The 20,089-nt window shown below is 40.1% G+C and overlaps 1 long non-coding RNA gene across 1 annotated transcript in view; it reads left to right on the forward strand.

The window, feature by feature from the left end:
• LOC117674446 (uncharacterized) overlaps positions 1 to 19,340 on the forward strand; it is a 73,737-nt gene extending 54,397 nt beyond the window's left edge. The window contains exons 3-4 of the long non-coding RNA XR_004593863.3: positions 11,896 to 11,996; positions 19,257 to 19,340. This is a non-coding gene — a long non-coding RNA (uncharacterized LOC117674446). The remainder of the gene's footprint in view (positions 1 to 11,895; positions 11,997 to 19,256) is intronic.
• The last annotated feature ends 749 nt before the right edge of the window (positions 19,341 to 20,089 follow it).

Consider the following 20,089-nt stretch of genomic DNA (forward strand, 5'->3'; position numbering starts at 1 on the left):
TAACTTGACTGACAGGTCGTAAGTGTGGAGGAAAGGTTGCAAGAAGCACTGAGAGTGCGGTCTCCCACATGTCCTCCATGTTTGAGAACTGTCAGTCAGGCTAACAGGCATGTAGGAAAGTGGCATAGTGAAGTAGGAGGGAGTGATAGCTAACAAGCAAGCTCAGGGTTGATGGCAAATAGTTACGGTTGGTGTCGATAAGTAGGCAAATGGCATAGGAATTTAGAAGATTAAGTCACACTCTCAGAGTAATAAAAACCTTTAAAAATCCAGTCATATGAAACCTTACCCTTTAATGCATTATTTGGTGACAAAACCAGTAACATACACTTGGCAGAGCCTGGTTCTTTTTCCTGATTTAAATCAATCTTTTGTGAAGCACAGGACTAAACTTTCTTTGAAAAGAGCACTCCAGAGGTGGGTTTCAGCGGGTTCTGACCAGTTCTGGAGAACCAGTAGCGGAAATTTTGAGTAGTTCAGAGAACCGGTAAATACCACCTCTGACTGGCCCCATCCCCATATATTCTCCCGAGTCCCAACTCATCAGGAGGAAATGGGGATTTTTCAGTATCCTTCCCCTGCCACGCCCACCAAACCATGCCACGCCCACCAAGCCACGGCCACAGAACCAGTAGTAAAATTTTTTGAATCCCACCACTGGAGCACTCATAAATGCAAATCCAGCAAGATTTTAAGAGAACAGTAAACCTGTAAAAAAAGTTTTATACTTGTACTCTTTCAGAAGAGAATTAAACCCTTTGGTTTAATAGAAGCTATTCTAATCTCAATCTCTGTTTATGTCAGTAACAATATTGTTGATGAAGGCTGCCAGATTGTGTTGGAAGAAATGGGAAAACTGTACTGGAAGTAAAGATGTCTTTAAATTGTTGTGAGCTGGGGATAGGCAATATCATGAGGACGTGCCATTTAGAAATTGCTCATTAGCCATGTAGCAGTGAGCAGGATGTGAGGATGAGTCCATTGTCAGGTTGACTAACAGCACTGAACGAGATTTACCAATCACCCAACTTTGAATAAATCCAGCTTCTAATCTTGTAAGGTCATTTCTGCTAAGGATTTCTGCCTCCCCACACCGCAAGCTTTTTAATCTTCTCCACTTTCCTCATAAAATGACAGCTATCCAGATTTTTAATCTGTGGTTTTTAAAAAATGCTTATATCACTGTAATAGCAGTTTTGCATTTATTAATTGCCAGGTGTTTGCTGATTGCTAATTGAGAAGTTCTGTTGTGACAAAGACATGATGTAGATCTGTGCTGGTACTGTCTTTTTTTTTTGTCAAGTGTTGCTGCAGAGAGTAAAGGACCTGGAAAGTCTATTAGGTGTCCTTGTTGTAGAATCGATGGTCCATATTTTCCTCCACCCTCATTCTGCTGCTTAAGGCTCTCACTCCTCTTCTCTCTCTTTTTCTCTTGCTGCTCTTTCTTTCTGTTGCTTCTCCACTGAAACCACACGGGAGCAGTGTGGGCTTGCCTTTGAGAAAGGCTGCCTCTCTTCTTTTCTCTCCCCCCTCCCTCCATCAGTGATTGAACTTATCTGTCAAAAGGTGTCTCAGTCTGAGATAAAAGGACCAAAAGTGATGACAAAGAGAATATTTCACAGAATACCCATCATTCACCTGGCAAATGCCCTTTTGTGAAAAACTAGGTAGTTGGTAAAGGCTGGTCAGAAAATCCTCTTCTGTTGAATGAACTAATGGACGAAGCTGTCATTTGCTACTTCTAGGACTGGATAATGCAGATTTCCCCCCCTCAAAACCTGGAGAGAAAAGAAGATGTCATGATGAGTCCATTAGCCCTAATCAGATTGAAAATTGGAATTGCTTCTGTTTTCTTGTACCAAACAGTTCTATCTTTTGAAGGAATCTTCAAAACTTGACGGGGTGATTTTCAACTGTGAATACCAAGGATTGGGAAGTAAGTGAGTTGTTAGCAACTGTTCAACTGTTTAGTATTCAGGACAGATCTGTAGAACCAAAAAAGGTCCACTGGTTAAAATTGTACCTAGGTTTTGGGTTTGAATGCATCTCATAAAAATGCTACCTGTGTCTAGAAAAATCTAGGCCAGTCAAGATTTCTTAGCTGGCTCCACTAAGCAGAAATATGATGAAGTGGCATAATCTAGATCAGGGGTCAGCAACCTCCAGCTCTGGAGCCACATGTGGCTCTTTCATCCCTCTGCTGCGGTTCCCTGTCGCCGGTCGGCTCCACAATTGATAGGGCTTTCGGTTAGGACAGGTAGAGGAAAAAGGACGCCATGCTAGGAGGAGACTCTATGGTGGGGGAATCGGACTTCCGGTTGGCAGAGGAAAAAGAACACCACGCTAGGAGGAGATTTTATGGTGGCGGAACTGGACTTCCGGCTGGCTCCAGAATTGAATGTGGGGGCTTCCAGTTAGGACCTTTGTGGCTCTTGAGTGTTTAAGGTTGCCAACCCCTGATCTAGGTGAATTTAATCCAGGATAATATGCAATGATTATATGAACTTTTTCTAACTAGCTTCAGTGAACAATTGGATAACACTCTTCTTTCCTACCTCTCTCAGAAATAAGGTTGTACCCAGTATTGTTCCTTTGCTGATGAAAAGTATTTGATTTAAGGAGGTGATATTCATAGGAAAGGAGGAGAGTTTTCTAAATTTCCAGTCCCTCCTTCAACTCTCATGACTAACTTCCATGTTGTCCAAAGAGTTTTGCAGTCCTCCTGGATATGCATCTTTAAGAGAAGGAACTGGCTAAACTTGCTTCTCTTCTTATTTGACTAATGAAAATTTTTCTGGATCAAAGAGCATTCTCTCACTGGAGAGAGCTCACTTAATATCCCTTGTAATACCCATTTGAAAGGCAGAGGCTATGTATGATGTACTCATAAAGATAATTTCAACCCAGTCCAGAACAGTATCTATTCATCCGTTATCTCCATTTTCAGTTTTATGACTTTAAATGTTTTGCTAAAGCGCACAATGGAAATGGTTTTTCAAAATATGTTGATTCATTAGCGGTTGAAGCAAAGCAAACCAAAATGGAAAGGCCCAGGCAGTGATGTTTATCTTAATGGAAGTGGCAAGTTACAAAACAGTTGCTAAGTATGAAGACATTCTTGCACCAATGAGTTATTAATTTTTTTTAAAAAAAATATTAGATATATATCTCATCTTTTCTTTTGTGAACTCAAGGTTGCATATATGGTGTCCCAGTGGTGAAATCCAAATTTTTTTACTCCCGGTTCTGTGGGCATAGTTTGCTGGATGTGGTGTGGCTTGGTGGGTATGGCTTGGTGGACGTGGCAGGGGAAGGATACTGCAAAATCTCCATTCCCATCCCACTCCAGGGGAAGGATACTGCAAAATCCCCATTCCCTCCCCACTCCTGGGGGAAGGATATTGCAAAATCTCCATTCCCACCCCATTCTGGGGTCAGCCAGAGGTGGTATTTGCCAGTTCTCTGAACTACTCAAAATTTCTGCTACTGGTTCTCCGAACTACTCAAAATTTCTGCTACCGGTTCTCCAGAACCTGTCAGAACCTGCTGGATTTCACCCTGTGGTGTCCCCTGTTCCCCCGTTTGCTTCAGTTCTTTGAGGGTTGGGCTAAGAGAAAGTCTAGGTGTCTCAGTAGCTAAGATGCTGAGCTTGTCGATCAAAAAGGTCGGCAGTTCAGCAGCTCGAATCCCTAGTATAGGTCTCCGTGAGCAGGGAGTTGGAGTAGATGATCTCCAAGGTCCCTTCCAACTCTGTTACTTTTATTATTAGAAAGTAACTGTCCCAAAACCTGCCAAGTGAGCTTCTGTAGCCAAGGATAGACTTCAGCTAGGATTTCTCTCATTTAGGTCAAGCTCGTAATTAAAAAGCCTTTGACTCTATTTGGGCCATGATTCAAATTTGAAATTCTTCATAAGTTCCCCATATCGATTTTTTGAATATTTAGGTTTTGCTACCAGATATTTATTTATTTATCTATTTATTTACTTATTTACTTACTTACTTACTTACTACTTTTTATAGAGTCCAACCCAGTGGTGGGATTCAACCAGTTCGCACCACTTCGGGAGAACCGGTTGTTAACTTTCTGAGCAATTTGGCAAACTGGTTGTTGGAAGAAATCATTAGGGCAGAGAACCGGTTGTTAAATTACCTGAATCCCACCACTGGTCCAACTTGTTTATTGTGTGTGCAGGACAGTAAACCATTGTTGATACCTGATAATGATGGCATTTATTATACTGAAAGCAAGTGGATATATGAACAATAAAGATGTGCATGATGACATTAGATCCTATTAGTGACAAAAGCAGCTTCTCTTTTTTAAGAGGAATCCTAGTTTTGAAAATACATTACAATACCATACAATAAAAATAAAATGTTAGTGAGTCACAGGTTTTGACTGAGCTGTGAGCATCAATAACCAAATACTACTCAGCTGCAATACCATGAAGAGAAGGGCAAGGAGTTTCTTGACATGCAGGAAAGATATAAAGCACCAGCAGTGGGTTTAAACTGCTGTGGATATTAAACTGACCCCTTACGCTCATAGAAGGCAATTGGTTGCTCTGTGTAATTTCATTGAGCTTGTAATAGAGATTCTCATTTAACCTTTTTTGGGGCCTGGGAGACTTCTGTGAGTTTGACTGAAGTTGAGGCATTGAGTTTCACAGCTGATTTCTGGTCTCGGGATCCTGGAAAGAGGGGCACATAACTAAGGCAGAATATCAGCAAATAGCCCGAGCCTGCAAAGATGAAGTGAGGAAAACTAAGGCTCATAATGAACAAAAGCTTGCGACAAAAATAAAAAATAACAAAAAAAATTCTTCCAACATTTTAAAAACAAGAAAAAAGTCAAGGAAACAATTGGTCCATTGCTGGGAGAAAGTGGCAAGAAGGTAACAAGCAACAGGAAGAAAGCAGAACTACTTAACTTGTTTTTCGCAACTGTCTTTACACAAAGGGAAAAAACAGTCCAACCTATCAAAAACAGCACCACAAAAAAACAGATTAGGAACACAAGTTAAAATAGGGAAGAAAATGGTAAGTGAGCACCTGTCTACCCTAGACGAGTTCAAATCACCAGGACCAGATGGATTATACCCCAAGGTTCTGAAGGAACTGGCAGATGAGATCTCAGAACCATTGAACTATATCTTTCAAAGATCCCGGAACACCAGGGAGCTGCTAGAGGACTGGAAAAGAGCTGATGTAGTTCCCATCTTCAAAAAAAAAGGAAAAAAATAGATCCAGGAAACTACAGACCTATCAGCCTGACCTCAATACCAGGGAAGATTCTGGAAAAGATAATCAAGCAATGAATCAGCAGACACCTAGAAGCAAACAAAGTAATAACCAAAAACCAACATGGGTTTGTCAAAAACAGATCATGCCAGACTAATCTTATTACATTTTTTGACAAAGTGACAAAATTAGTGGACCAGCGGAATGCTGTTGATATAATTTACTTGGACTTCAGTAAGGCATTTAATAAAGTAGACCATAACCTACTACTAGATAAAATAGAAAAATATGGGTTAGATAGGAGCACCACCAGATAGATTTGTAACTGGCTGACCAATTGCACTCAACGTGTAGTCCTCAATGGAACTGCATCTATATGGAGGGAAGTATGCAGTGGGGTACCCCAAGGCTCTGTTTTAGGCCCAGTACTCTTCAACATCTTCATTAATGATTTGGACGAGGGGATAGATAAACTCATCAAATTTGCAGATGACACCAAGCTAGCAGGAATAGCCAACACTCCGGAAGATAGCCTTAAGATACAGAAAGATTTTGACTTGAACATTGGGCGCTATCTAACAAAATGAAATTCAATGGTGAAAAAAGTAAGGTTCATTTGGGCAAGAAAAACAAAATGCACAGATACAGTATATGTGGTACCTCGCTCAATAGTAGTAACAGTGAGAGGGATCTTGGAGTCCTAGTGGACAACCATTTAAATATGAGCTAGCAGTGTGCAGCAGCTGCCAAAAAAGCCAACACAGTTCTAGGCTGCATAAACAGAGGGATAGAATCAAGATCACGTGAAGTGTTAATACCACTTTATAATGCCTAGGTAAGGCCACATTTGGAATACTGCATCCACTTTTGATTGCCATGATGTAAAAAGATGTGGAGACTCTAGAAAGAGTGCAGAGAAGAGCAACAAAGATGATTAGGAGACTGGAGGCTAAAACATATGGAAGAATGGCTGCAGGAACTGGGTATGTCTAGTTTAATGAAAAGAAAGACTAGGGGTGACATGATAGCAGCATTCCAATATCTCTGGGGCTGCCACAAAGAAGAGGGAGTCAAACTATTCTCCAAAGCACCTGAGGGCAGGACAAGAAGCAATGGGTAGAAACTAATTAAGAGTTTAACTTAACTATTTTAGAGCTAGTAGTTTCAGTAACCAAGTAAAAGCTTGGCATCTCTGTGACAGTATTATTTGAATGGTTGCAGCTAAGAAGCTTTGGATAAGTCGAATTCTTTTGTTTTCTCTTTCAGCTTTGTCCTATAGCCGATTACTCTTTGTATCAAGCTGACCTTGTTGATTCGTTGGTGTGTATTTTTGTGCCACACTCAGCATAAAATTCCTCATTCCTGATGAAGTGGCAGTAGCCCATGAAAAGCTCATGCCCTAATAAATTGGTTATTCTTAATGGGGCTACAGGATTCATTTCTGGTTGGCTGAAATAGAATGACAGAGTCTCTATTCCTTTAGGAGTTCAATTTTTAAACATTTATTTTTTAAAAAATTTTCATATGCCAGAAGAAAAATAATTAAATAAAATAAAGAGAAGAAAACAGAAAAATCTTCAAAGGTAAAAATTTCATAATTGAATAACTACACACACACACACACACTCATGTGTCTATATTTAAGTGAGTTAACAATAGTGAAAAGGAAAATTTCATATCAACTAAAGCACATTTCTAAATTGGCTTCCAGTCAGGATTACTAGCAGTAAAGTGTATGTTTGAACATAGAAAGAGGAAATATTAAGTTTTTCTGGCCATTGCACAATAGATGGAGAATGTATCTATATTAGCCATGAAAGTACCCACAAAATCAGTTGTGTGGACTTCCTGATAATTTCCAAACCAACTCAAGAGAACATGAACTTCTACAAAATCTAATAGATTTCCCAGAGCAAAATTAATATGGCATATAAATTGCATTTTTTGCCAGTGATCCTTAAGTTACAAACTCCAAAAATTTTGTGAACAATCATCTACCTTTATTGCAGTTTCCCCCCTTTGCCACAATTTTCCAATAAAAGCCTTTCTGTTTCCAAGTTTGGATTTTTGCATAAATGTTAATTTAGTTCATATGATTTAAACCAGAGATGGTGTGCTATTAGAGACCATACAATTCCTACAAATAAAACAAAAGAAAAGGAGTGCCATACTCTTTCAGATAGGTAGACTGTAACACTTTCCAATTTATAAGTTGGATCAAATTTGCTAAGTTCAAGATGGCCCATAAGCAGTAGTGGGTTCCACTTACCTTCGCTACTGGTTTGGAGCCGTGTGTGTGTGTGCTTGCTTCGCTCGCGTGCGGTGCATGTGCAGAACCTTCTGCGCATGCGCAGAGCAGCCGTGATGACGTCCGGGTGGGTGGGCGGACCCTCCTGCCTCTGCCACTACCGGTTCGCTGAACCAGGGTGAACCGGTAGAAACCCACCAATGCCCATAAGGGCATGTTTTCAGCAGGCAAATCTCCCCATTTGTCAATCCAAGAGAGGAGTTACACACTGTGATATAAACATACATCTGGAAAGTTAAAATCTTCCCTGAGTGACATTTGAAGCTTCCTAAGTGAAAACTAAGCGGGATAATATCCACTTTCCAAAACCTCCATGAAATACATTTTAGGGGTAGATTAATACCACATTTAGTATAAATTACCCATGGTGAAACACTCATTTTCGAAGTATTAACTTTACACCAAACACTCAGTTTAAGTGAAGCCCAGGGAATTTATTAATAGTAGATTAGGTCTTCACTTTGATACTTGTTCATTCCCTGGTGGTTCAGATTTATATAGCTAATTTGCAAAAAGAGAAAAAAATACAGGAGGCAGTATGAAGTTGTGCAAATGGGGACATGAGATGAGTGTTGTACTTTTGAGTGATTAATGCTGCATAGCAGCTCACCAAGAGCAGTGCCCCCTCCCCCCTAATTTTACCCCATAAAAGCCATGTTACGTTTCTCCAAGCACACTGAAAATGTTTAAAACATGCCAAGATACTTCAAGCGAGTTGCTATGTTCTTATTTACCTGGGAGCAAATGCACATAAATTCCAAAGGATTTCCTTTCTACTAAGTATGGGACAGATTATGCTACATTAATTCAAGCAGCCCCACAAAGCACACATTTAATAAGGCAGCCCATGAATGATGGCATTTGTCCCTCAGAGATCTTAATATTACTATTCCTTACAAGACTCTCAGGGAATGTTTGGTAGGTCCCAGGAAACTGCAAAAATGTTTACATTTTTGTTCTACCTGAAAGACCACCTGGAAATCCTGAGATGCAAATGAAAAGAGTGTCACAAGTATCAATAATACTGGCAACCAATTATTTTAGCATACTGCGTGATAAAAGTATAGTTCAAAAATAACCTATGCTAGTGACATACTGACATCACTTTTCTTTTTTGAAAGGAAATGGATTGCTACCAACAAGTTGTATAAAAGGAAAGTAAAATCCTGATTCATAAAGAGCTGAACTAGACTATCACACTTAGCCATAAGAAAGCCTTATTATTTAACAAAGTGTGTGAATACACCACTTGTGGTTTATACCTTGGCATTACATGTGCACTCAGCCATTGTCTTTTATTCAATTAACCTTGTGTTTTAGCATAGAGTGTGAATCCAACTACTGAGATGTTTATATTTCCTTACTTCAGAAAAATGGAAAGTATTTCTCTATGTTGTGCATGCCTACGCAATGAAGAACTTTTTCTAGTTCACAAAGTGTTGGAAGATGTGAAGAACTGGGTCACAAAGGATTGACAGGATCAATGCTTTTTGTGCAGCACCATCATGTTTCATAATCTGAAGATCAAGGTCTTAAAAATGACTTTGGCACTGTTATCAGAAGGATTTTTTTTTTTTTGCCAAACCTTGGATATTAGGCCTGAGATGAAAGCTACTGTCAAATACTGAAGACTTACAAATAAAAGAGAATTGCCAACTGACCTGCTTCCAAGTGCACATTCTCCATTATAGATTGTTATTTTATAAAACCAATTTCAAAGTAAATTTGATGGCTCAAACAGATTTGATACAGTCATGTTCCCCTGAAATCAATGAAGCAGGGTTACCATGAAAATTCAAGCCCACATAATAATCAAACCTAAATATAACTAACCTGGAGTTGGGCCACACTACTTCAAGGATCACTACAACAGGAAGGCAGGGCATGTTGCAGGTCCCATCTATTAGGAAAATACACCTAGTGGGACCAAGGAAAACTGTGGTGTCTTCCTTCCTATGGAACCTCATTCCCCTGGATATGAGATTGGCCCTCATCTTGATACTTTTTCAGAAGGCCCTGAACATGTAATTCTATGAACAGGCCTAGGATCCCTAGGCTGATGTGGGTCTGATCAAGTGACTGGTTTGATTGTGCTTGTTGTTGTTTCAAGGGGGAAGATGGTTTAGATTGTGGATTTTTAATGTAGTAATCCACCTGGAGTCAACATGGATGAGTTGAGCAGCCATATGAATTTGTTTAATAAACAAACAACTAAACTCTCTACTGATTAGGCAACCTGCCTTTAAAATTAGAAAAAAAAAGATTTTTATCTATTATTGACCAATTCATTTTTGGAGAATTTGAAAATAGGCTAAGAATTTCAAGAAGGCTACCATGTGCGTCAATTAACAAAAGCAACGAACATATAAAAACCTTTTCATCTTTCTTTTGGGTCGTTCTTCTCTGCTTCACCTCTGTGAAGAGCTGAGCAGATGGGACTCGGCTGAGGAATGCCTGATAGAGAAGAATCTGTTTTTAAAAGGAACGACTAGTGTGTGTTCCTGATAGATGGGACCCTCCAAAAAAAGGCATAGATTAGAGAGATTTCCAAGATTAGAAAGAATGAAGGAAACAAGTCTTGCCTCCATATGAATCATATATATCTGCTGATGATCATAGGATCCTAGATTCTTCACAGAGGAAAAAAAAAAACCACACTGGGTGTCAGGTCCCAGATATTTCTACAGGGATGCTGGCATTTTGGTGGGAGGAAGGGTGGGGGAGGAATGTAGTGGTCTGTATATGAAGTTTATGTTTCTGTTTTCAGTTTCTCTTTCTGTTTCCTGCATTACTGTGCTAATCTCAATATGAAGTTTCTGTTTCTGTTTCTTGCATTACTGTGTTAATCTCTATATGAAATCTCTGTTTCTGTTTCTGTTTCCCTGCAATGATGTAGTGTGGGAGGGGTTTGGTTAGCATTGCTTTAAATAGCTGGTTTTAAATGAGAAACTTCAGTTCTTGCCTAGATCTCTTGTTATCACAAACCTTCCAATAAAAGCTCCTTTTGGAACCACTACAGTTTCAAGAGTCCTGCTTTCTTGGGAAGATTGGAGAGGCAAGACCTTACACTGGACTTTTTTTGCCCCCAGCCATTTTGCTTCCCATTTCAAGTAACTTTATTTCTGGTTGGTTTATCTTGATTTCAAAGCCTACATCAAGAAGAATGGCCATTCTGTTGGTGTCATTCTTACGCCACAAAATTGGTCAGGGGTTGTGTTTGAGGGATTAGGGACTTGGAAAAATGCTCCGCTGAACTGACTTCTAAGCAAATGTGTATAGGATTGTACTACTCTTCAGTGTCTGTTATGTACACTACGTTCTATACCAAAAGAGATAGTGTTTTCCACAATGCACCAGGGCAATTAGGACCTGCACCTTGAAGGAGGAAAGCTGTGATGATTACTTCTGATCCTTCTTATTAATGCACATATGCAGAGAGGCAAATATTCAAATGGTTCACAGAGAGCATGGGATCATTTGCCTCTAGATCATTTTGGTTAAATGCCAGTCTTTGTTCCATTTGAATGTCCTCCAAAAAAAAAAAAAAGACATAATGATTTGGACCTGTCACCAGAACAGTTCAATAAAAAGAGGCAACTTGTTTTATTTTGTAAGGAGCCTGGAGAGGTTATTTTAGATCTCTCACTCGTAGCAGCCTTGCACATTTAATGATGGTTGTAATTTGCATAAGGAGCTGGCACCACGGCAGAGAAGGATTAATCCCACTGTCGGCAATAAGATGATCATTTCTGCACATGAGACAAGAAGGAGAAAGGGCTACTGTAAATAATGAGGCTGGTGAGGCTGCAAGAAGCATATAAAACAGAATATTAATTTTTCTTCAGTGGGAATAGCACATGACAAAAGCGAGGCTTTCTTCTGCTTGTTTGTTTATTGAAAATTCATCTCCACAGAGGCATTATGTTAAAATTTGCTCTCTGATGTTGGTGATTGCAGGATGCAGAGGGCCACTAGAGTATGTTCTCATTTACGTGCCTTGATACAAATCTCCAATTACTGTCAGAGATAGTTCTTGTTAAATATGGTAAGCTTTCTGGCTTCTAAGAAGAGTATGAATATGTATTCTAGACTCCTGGGCCAAACCAAGGATGATTCTTTGGACTGAGAACACGGGAATCGCTGGTTCAAAATTAATTAAATATCTAAAGAGGACATCATAAATAAAAACTTTCCAGAAATACTGGCTTTGGAGACAATCAGATTTGGGAAGTGAAAATAGTTGGGTTTGAAGTGATAGAAGAGATGCTTTACAAAGTACTTTTTGGTGTTTACAGCTAAGCCAAATCAAAGGAATCTTTGTCAGCCATTGGTTTTCTTGTTACAGGAAGCACAGAGACTCTGAGACTTGAATGAATGGAACCTCATTTCACCTGTTGGGAAGAATAAATGCAACACTCCATGGGCAACCTAAAAATAGAAACAGAGGTGAAGAAGAAATACATTTTAAAAATCCTCTGTATCAAAATATGTGTTGGGATACAATTAAAAAAAAACTTTTTTGCATGTCTACAGAGCATGAAAAAAATGTCCCAGAGGAGTTGCGCGTAAAAGAGGACAATTACAGTCCATTACTACAGAAAATAAAGCAGGATATAGATAAATGGAAGAAACTAAAACTATCCCTTACAGGTAAGATTTCAGCAATTAAAATGAATATTCTTCCCAAAATTATATTTCTGTTTCAAACCATTCCGGTGAACCTGGATAAAAAATATTTTTTAGATTTGGAAAGGAAGGTACGAGATTTTCTGTGGGAAGGGAAGAAGGCAAGAATTGCATATAAAACGCTGCAAGGGAAAAGAAACATGGGCGGTTTCGGACTACCGGATTGGCAATTATATCAGAACGCGGCCAAATTAGTATGGATTAAAGATTGGGTCACATTACAAAATAAAAGAATTCTGACATTAGAAGGCCACGATCTACAGGCAGGCTGGCATGCTTATCTATGGGGCCCAAAGAACAAAAAGAAACTTCATTTTCACAGACACAAATTAAGGGAGACTCTGATCCAAACATGGGAAGAAATCAGACAAAGATTTTATACCAAAATTCCGATTTGGCTCTCAATTATGGAGGCGCTGCTTGCTGCTAATAAAAGAGACATTGGAAAATGTGGCACGTATAAAGACATATTAGATGGAAATGGTACTCTTAGATCTCGAGAAACACTAAACAATCAAGGCTTTAATTTGGACTGGTGGAGTTACATGCAGATAAGCTCTAGATATCAAAAAGATAGGGATCAATTTGGGATAGAGACGAAGCACAATAATTTAGATAAAATTATGCTGGGGATTGAAAAGAAAATGTTAGCCAGATTCTATAACCTCTTATTAGGCGAAGACAGAGCAGAAGGGATAGCGAGAAACCAACTAAACATTTGGGAAAAAAATATTGGCCACAGACTAAATTTTAATGATTGGGAGGAGGCTTGGAATAGAAATTATAATTTTACTAAATCAGCTACTTATAGGGAGAACCACTACAAACTACTTCACAGATGGTATCTAGCCCCAGCTAGATTAGCAAAAATATTTCCTAATGCCTCAGGAATTTGTTGGAAGTGTGGAAAGGAGATTGGCACCTTCTTTCATATGTGGTGGTCTTGCTCAGAGACAAAGAAGTTCTGGACAAAAATACGAACTTGGCTGCAGGAAATAGTGGAAGAAGATATAAAATTCTCTCCAGAAATTTTCCTACTGGGAATGACAGGAGACGGGCTCTCTAAGGATAAGACACAACTAATAATACATATCATAACAGCGGCCAGATTAACCTTCGCAAAATATTGGAAGGATAAACAAGTTCCTCCAGAGGTGATAATAATAAATAAAATTTTGGAATGTGCAGAAATGGCGAAATTAACCAGTATGCTTAAAGATGAGGAAAATTCAAAATTCAAGGCAGTATGGCAAAGGTGGTACATATGGTGGAATAATAGAATATGATTATAAGGATATACTTATATCTAATAACGATTAATAACAATGATTGGTTTGAAGATACTTGCTGTGTATATACTGTATATTTGTAATTGCACGATACCTCAGATGTTACCTGAGATTTGATATTTTCTTTTTTTTTTAAAAAAAAAACCTTTTTAAAAAACTCAATAAAGTATATTTAAAAAAAAAAAAAAAGAAAAGAAAAAAATGTCCCTTCATGTTCATATTTCCAAAATACATTTGAAATGTCTTTATACATTCCATATAATTTCTCTGTTCTCATGTACCCATGATACATTATTTTATAACCATTCTCTTTGAGTTCATCACAATGTAAATTTTAACCCTTTTAATCACATATTTTCCCACTGAATTTATTTTCATATTGTAACCACAATTCTTAGTCCATCTTATCATACATTCTTTAACTTGTTCTTCCTCTGGTTTAAATTTCTACAAATTATACATTTAGCAATTATATGTTCTTCATCAGTACACAACTGTATTTCAAATTCGCCATACTGTAAGTGCTCCATACCATAAATCTTTTTACCCATTTTAAATATTTCAATCTGTACATGGAAAAACTGTATCCTTCCACTATTAATTGTTCTCTTGTTGTAATTTTTAATTCCTTTTAATAGTTTTTCATTAAGTCCTGGTATGTCAAACATCTATCTTTGTCTACCAGTTCTCTTCTATGATATGCTTCTTGAATTGAGATCCATAAAGGTGTTTTTCTGCACAACTTGGGTTTATACTATTCCATATTCTCAATGTGGCAATATGGCCCATCTAATGAAATGATTTTTAAAGCCGACATTTATGTTAACTTTATCTTACTATAAATATCCATGCCATCCAAACCTCAGGTTATGATCTTCTATGTGTGAAAATCTCTTGTTTCTCAAAAAAAAAATCAATTTTTCATCCATCCAGATCAAACAACAAGCAACAGAATACAATTTCAAAGCCCGAAAACCCAACCTTCCTCTTTCCTTTGCATCTTATAACACTTTATATTCATGTATATTCAACCCTAACCTTAACCCTTTCCATATAAATTTAGATATAACTTTTTTCCATTGTTTAAATAGAACATCTGTTGTCAAAACAGCTGCTGTCTGAAACAAAACACCATTCTTGGCAAAACATTCATTTTTATCACAAGAATTCTTCCTGACAGTAGCAGTTTAAATTTCTCTGATCTTAATACACCCTTCTTAAGTTCAGTCCATGTCTTAACATTTTCTCCATCAGTTCTATCTGGTTTTCCTATTAGAATGTGTTCTATCTCTGCTTTCAATTAATTGAAATGCCACTTCCTTTTCATGTAATCAACCTTTCTTCTAAGCCAGGTTGGACATGAAGGATCTTTCCACGTGATTTTGGAAACAGATTCATGAATGTTACTTAATTGTGAAAGAGAGTATTCTCTAGCTGCTTAGACGTTTTCCTATTGCAAACAATCCATGGATGTTAATTGGAATTATTGATTGGGCCCGGAGGGGGGGGTCCCTCTGGTAGAAATGTGCCCACCAGGCTTCCTGGCATTCCATCAGCCGAGGTCACAGGGGAGGGGCGGGGGAGTAGCGGTTATTATTAGAGAAGGCCTTAGGCCGAGGGAGGCCACTGTTCCTCAGACGGCCGGTTGTGAGACCCTCCTTGTGAAGTGGGGTCATGGGGTTCAGAGGGGTTTGCTGATCACGTACCTGGCTCCCTGCCACGTGGCAGCAGCCCTGCCCGAGCTACTCAACGTTATCGCCGCGGTGGCGGTTGATACCCCCAGACTAATGGTCATGGGGGATTTCAACCTGCCGTCCGTGGGTGAGATGTCGGAGGTGGCTCGGGAGTTCATGGCTTCCATGACGGCTATGGATCTGACCCAACTAATTCATGGCCCTACGCACATGGGGGGAAACACACTGGACCTGATTTTTGTCTCTGGACAGTGGCTGAGTGATCTTGAGATAGGGGACATAGTCATCGAGCCCTTGTCATGGTCAGATCACTCTCTCCTTCGCCTTGACCTTCGAACCGCTGCACCCCGCCGCAGGGAGGCGGAACCGATGAGATGGTACCGCCCCAGGCGCCTGATGGAACCTGATAGGTTCCAGACGGAGCTTGGGCCAATTCCTGAGGTTCTGGCTCACGCCTCGACTGGAGACCTAGTGGCCGCCTGGGATAGGGCGGCCGCTGGAGCTCTGGACCGAGTCGTGCCTTTGCGGCCTCTGACCCGGCGTCGATCTCACCTGGCTCCTTGGTTTACTGAGGAGCTGAGGGAGATGAAGCGCCGGAAAAGACGCCTAGAGAGTAGTTGGAGGGCCAGTCGTACTGAATCTGACCGGACACTGGTAAGATCTCATATTAAGAATTACCTAGTGGCAATAAAAGCAGCAAAATGCACTTATCTTGCTGCTCTTATTGCGTCATCAGATAACCGCCCGGCCGCCCTGTTTAGGGTGACCCGCTCCCTGCTCCACCAGGAAGCGAGGGAGGACCCCTTGGAGGGAAGAGCCGAGGATTTTGTTCAGTATCTGTATGATAAAATCACTCAGATTCGGGAAGATCTGGACTCTGACTGGGTAGATCCAGTGGGGATGACGGGGGCAGGTCCTGAGAATGTTATCTGGGATGAGTTTGATTCTGTGACCCCTGAGGACGTGGACAGGATTCTGGGTAGACTGAATGCGACCACATGTTTGTTGGACCCGTGCCCCTCCTGGTTAGTACTGGCTTCCCGGGAGGTGACGCGAGGCTGGCTCCAGGGGATTATAAATGCTTCATTGGGTGAGGGTGTCTTTCCCGCCGCCTTGAAAGAGGCGGTGGTGAGACCTCTCCTCAAGAAGCCTTCCCTGGACCCGGCAATATTGGCTAACTATCGTCCAGTCTCCAACCTTCGCTTCGTGGCGAAGGTTGTTGAGAGTGTGGTTGCACGACAGCTTCCCCAGTACCTGGATGAAACGACGTATCTAGATCCGTTCCAGTCGGGTTTCAGGCCCGGGTACAGCACGGAAACGGCATTGGTCGCGTTGGTGGATGATCTCTGGAGGGCTCGGGACAGAGGTTGTTCCTCTATCCTGGTCCTATTAGATCTCTCAGCGGCTTTTGATACCATCGACCATGGTATCATGCTGCACCGGTTGGAAGAGTTGGGGGTGGGAGGCACCGTATTACGGTGGTTCTCCTCCTTTCTCTCCGACCGGTCGCAGTCTGTGTTGACAGGGGGACAGAGGTCGACCCCGAGGCCCCTTATATGTGGGGTGCCACAAGGATCGGTCCTCTCGCCCCTTCTGTTCAACATTTATGTAAAGCCACTGGGCGAGATCATCCGTGGTTTTGGGGTGGAGTACCATCAGTACGCTGATGACACCCAGCTGTACATCTCCACCCCAGACCACCCCAACGATGCCCTTGAAGTGATGTCCCGGTGCCTGGAGGCCGTACGGATCTGGATGGGGAGAAACAGGCTCAGGCTCAACCCATCCAAGACCGAGTGGCTGTGGTTTCCGACGTCCCGATATAGTCAGCTGGTGCCATCGCTGACTATTGGGGGCGAAGCATTGGCCCCCACGGAGAGGGTTCGCAACTTGGGTGTCCTCCTGGATTCACGGCTGTCTTTAGAAGAGCACTTGACGGCCGTGACCGGGAGGATTTTTCATCAGGTTCGCCTGATTCGCCAGTTGCGTCCCTTTCTGGATCGGGACTCGTTACGCACGGTCACTCATGCCCTCGTCACCTCCCGTCTGGACTATTGTAACGCTCTCTACATGGGGCTCCCCTTGAGGAGCACTCGGAGGCTCCAACTGGCGCAGAGTGCGGCCGCGCGGGTGGTGATGGGAGCAACGTGGCGCTCCCATGTAACGCCTCTCCTGCGCGAGCTGCACTGGCTCCCGGTGGTCTTCCGAGTGCGCTTCAAGGTCTTGGTTATCACCTTCAAAGCGCTCCATGGCTTAGGACCTGGCTATTTACGGGACCGCCTGCTGCCACCAATAGCCTCCCACCGACCAGTACGCTCCCATAGAGAGGGGCTCCTCCGGGTGCCGTCGGCCAAACAATGTCGACTGGCGGCCCCCAGGGGGAGAGCCTTCTCTGTGGGGGCACCTACGATCTGGAACGAGCTCCCCCCGGAGATACGGAGGATTCCGGATCTGCGTACCTTCCGTCGTGCGCTTAAGACGTTTTTATTCCATCAAGCTGGCCTGACCTAAACTTTTCCTTTTTTAAATGGAATTTTAAATTTGGTTTTAATTTATTGGGGTTTTAAAATGTCTCAGCCAAATTTATTTAATTAGTTTTATCTTTATTTTAAATTTTGTATCTACATGTTTTATTTATGGCTGTTCACCGCCCTGAGTCCTTAGGGAGTAGGGCGGTATACAAATTTAATAAATAAATAAATAAATAAATAAAATTGACAATTCGATATTGACAGAAAAGTTATGCAGGTTCATATGTGGTTGGATATGGATAGGGAGCCCACCAGGAAATGCCAGTGATAGAATTTTTTTTTTAAAAAAACCCTTTAAAGAGAAAAAACCATCCTATACTGTTGCCAAGTAAAACAACATGAAGGAATAACCAAGAATTAAACTCATTTTAACTCTTGACGAGACTGTATAGAGACAGTACATTTATTGGTTGATCGTAGGTTTAATGCTTGGATCAAATTAAATAGTGACCTCAAATTTAAATCTATGCCCAATAAAACCTAACAGTATATTAATAGTATAAAACATTTTCCTGGATATACAGACTATAATTACTAATTAAAATATGTTAGCAAATGCTATTGAATAGAATTCAAATAATGCTAAATCTGATATTTTAACTAGAAAAAACATGAAGTGAAGAAAATAAGGCCCCCAAAGTGAATACATACCAATGCTGTGGTAAATACAATATAAGAATAAAATGTCTGTTGAATGGGAAGCATTGATTTCAAAGTGAAAGTGAATCTCTATGATATAATTTGGAGCGGAAAGAAACTAAGGTTAAATTTTAATGTTTACAATGCTGTAGCATGTATAGGATGTTCATAAAAGTGTCCTCCTTTTAGAAAAAAACTGAAGACAAAATCCCTACTGCTTTGCAGTCTCATGAATTTGCTTAAAATATGTATTACTGATTGCAATTTTATAATGATCTTTAAGGAATCCTGTACAATATTTACCCATAACTCACATGGTAAAAAATTGAGGATTTTTTGTATATCTCTCATTTTTACATCTTCTTAAAAGAAGATATATCACTTTTTTTTTAAAAAAAGGCACCTTCAACAGCTTTAATTATGTTAATTATCACATATTTTGTTAATAACACTTTCATTTGAAGACATCCATTAGAGATTTAAAGTGTTAATTTACCAGGATATTTAATGAAACACTGATGGAAATTTCTCTTTAAATTAAGTTTACTTACTTTTAATGCATATCCTAATTAGACAAAGATACAGTATTATAGGAAATATTGCACAAGCGGAAATAAAGCCATAGATATTTAATACAATAGATATTAGCCTTAGATAATAACATCTGCATTCAAACAGATGTATTTTGCTTTCTTTTTAAACTGTAAATTCTCATCAAAATATTTGTTTCGATCTGATACTTATTTTGGTGGTGGTGGGGTGGGGTGGGGTGAGAGAGAGGAATTCAGTTTGATTTTGGTTAACAAATATCTACTTTTCCAAAATGACTGTAGAACTGGACTCTAATAATATTTTTTTTTCTTGCAGTTAGATATACTATGGAGGAGGAAAGATAGAAATGCCCCAAACACAAGGACTGGAAGTGTACAAAAAATAGCCTACATTAACTGAGATAACACAACTTTTTCTTCTAGATGACTATGATTTGGTCCTTTCAAATTGAAAAAATAAAATAAAAAACCCCCCACCACTCAGCACCTCAAAACAACCTTGTCATATTTTTTTTTCTTTGAAAGAACTGATGTGAGGCCACATCAGCTGGGAAAACACGTCAGAGATAGATGGTCCATCTAATTTGCAGACACTTCTGCAACTGCTGAACAAAGCATGGGATGCAAAACCGCTGTCCTAAAAAGTTTTGTTAGAATTGTATTTCTTTGTTTTCAAAAGGATGTTAGTTATTTCAGGTGCTGCTCAGAATTCTAGGCTGATAGGTGTCATCATACCAAAAGCTTAGGAAACTCTCATATGCACACATAAGCAATTCTCATTTTGTATTCTTTGTGAAACAAAAATGTGCATTCATCTCATTACCCTCACACTCAATTTGTACAATTCACTGGAATAAGATCTGTAATGGCCATTAATTTAGATGGTTTTTTTAAAAAAGGATTAGACATGAATGAGAGGTCTGTCATTAACTATTAATCATGGCAGCAGAAAATGGAAGCACTATGTATCTCAGCCTTCTTTAACCCAGTGTCCTTCGGATGTGTTGAACTCATCATGAGCTTATTTCTAGCCAGCAGCAGGGCTGATGGTGTTGAGAGTTGTAGTCCAACATGTCTGGAAGGCATCAAATTGAGGAAAACTGCTCTATGTCTATCTTTAAAAGAAACATATTATTATTAAGTGTTATT

Source organism: Pantherophis guttatus, chromosome 1, assembly GCF_059756535.1.
Source record: "Pantherophis guttatus breed Tessera chromosome 1, ASM5975653v1, whole genome shotgun sequence".
In the NCBI taxonomy this organism is placed as follows: domain Eukaryota; kingdom Metazoa; phylum Chordata; class Lepidosauria; order Squamata; family Colubridae; genus Pantherophis; species Pantherophis guttatus.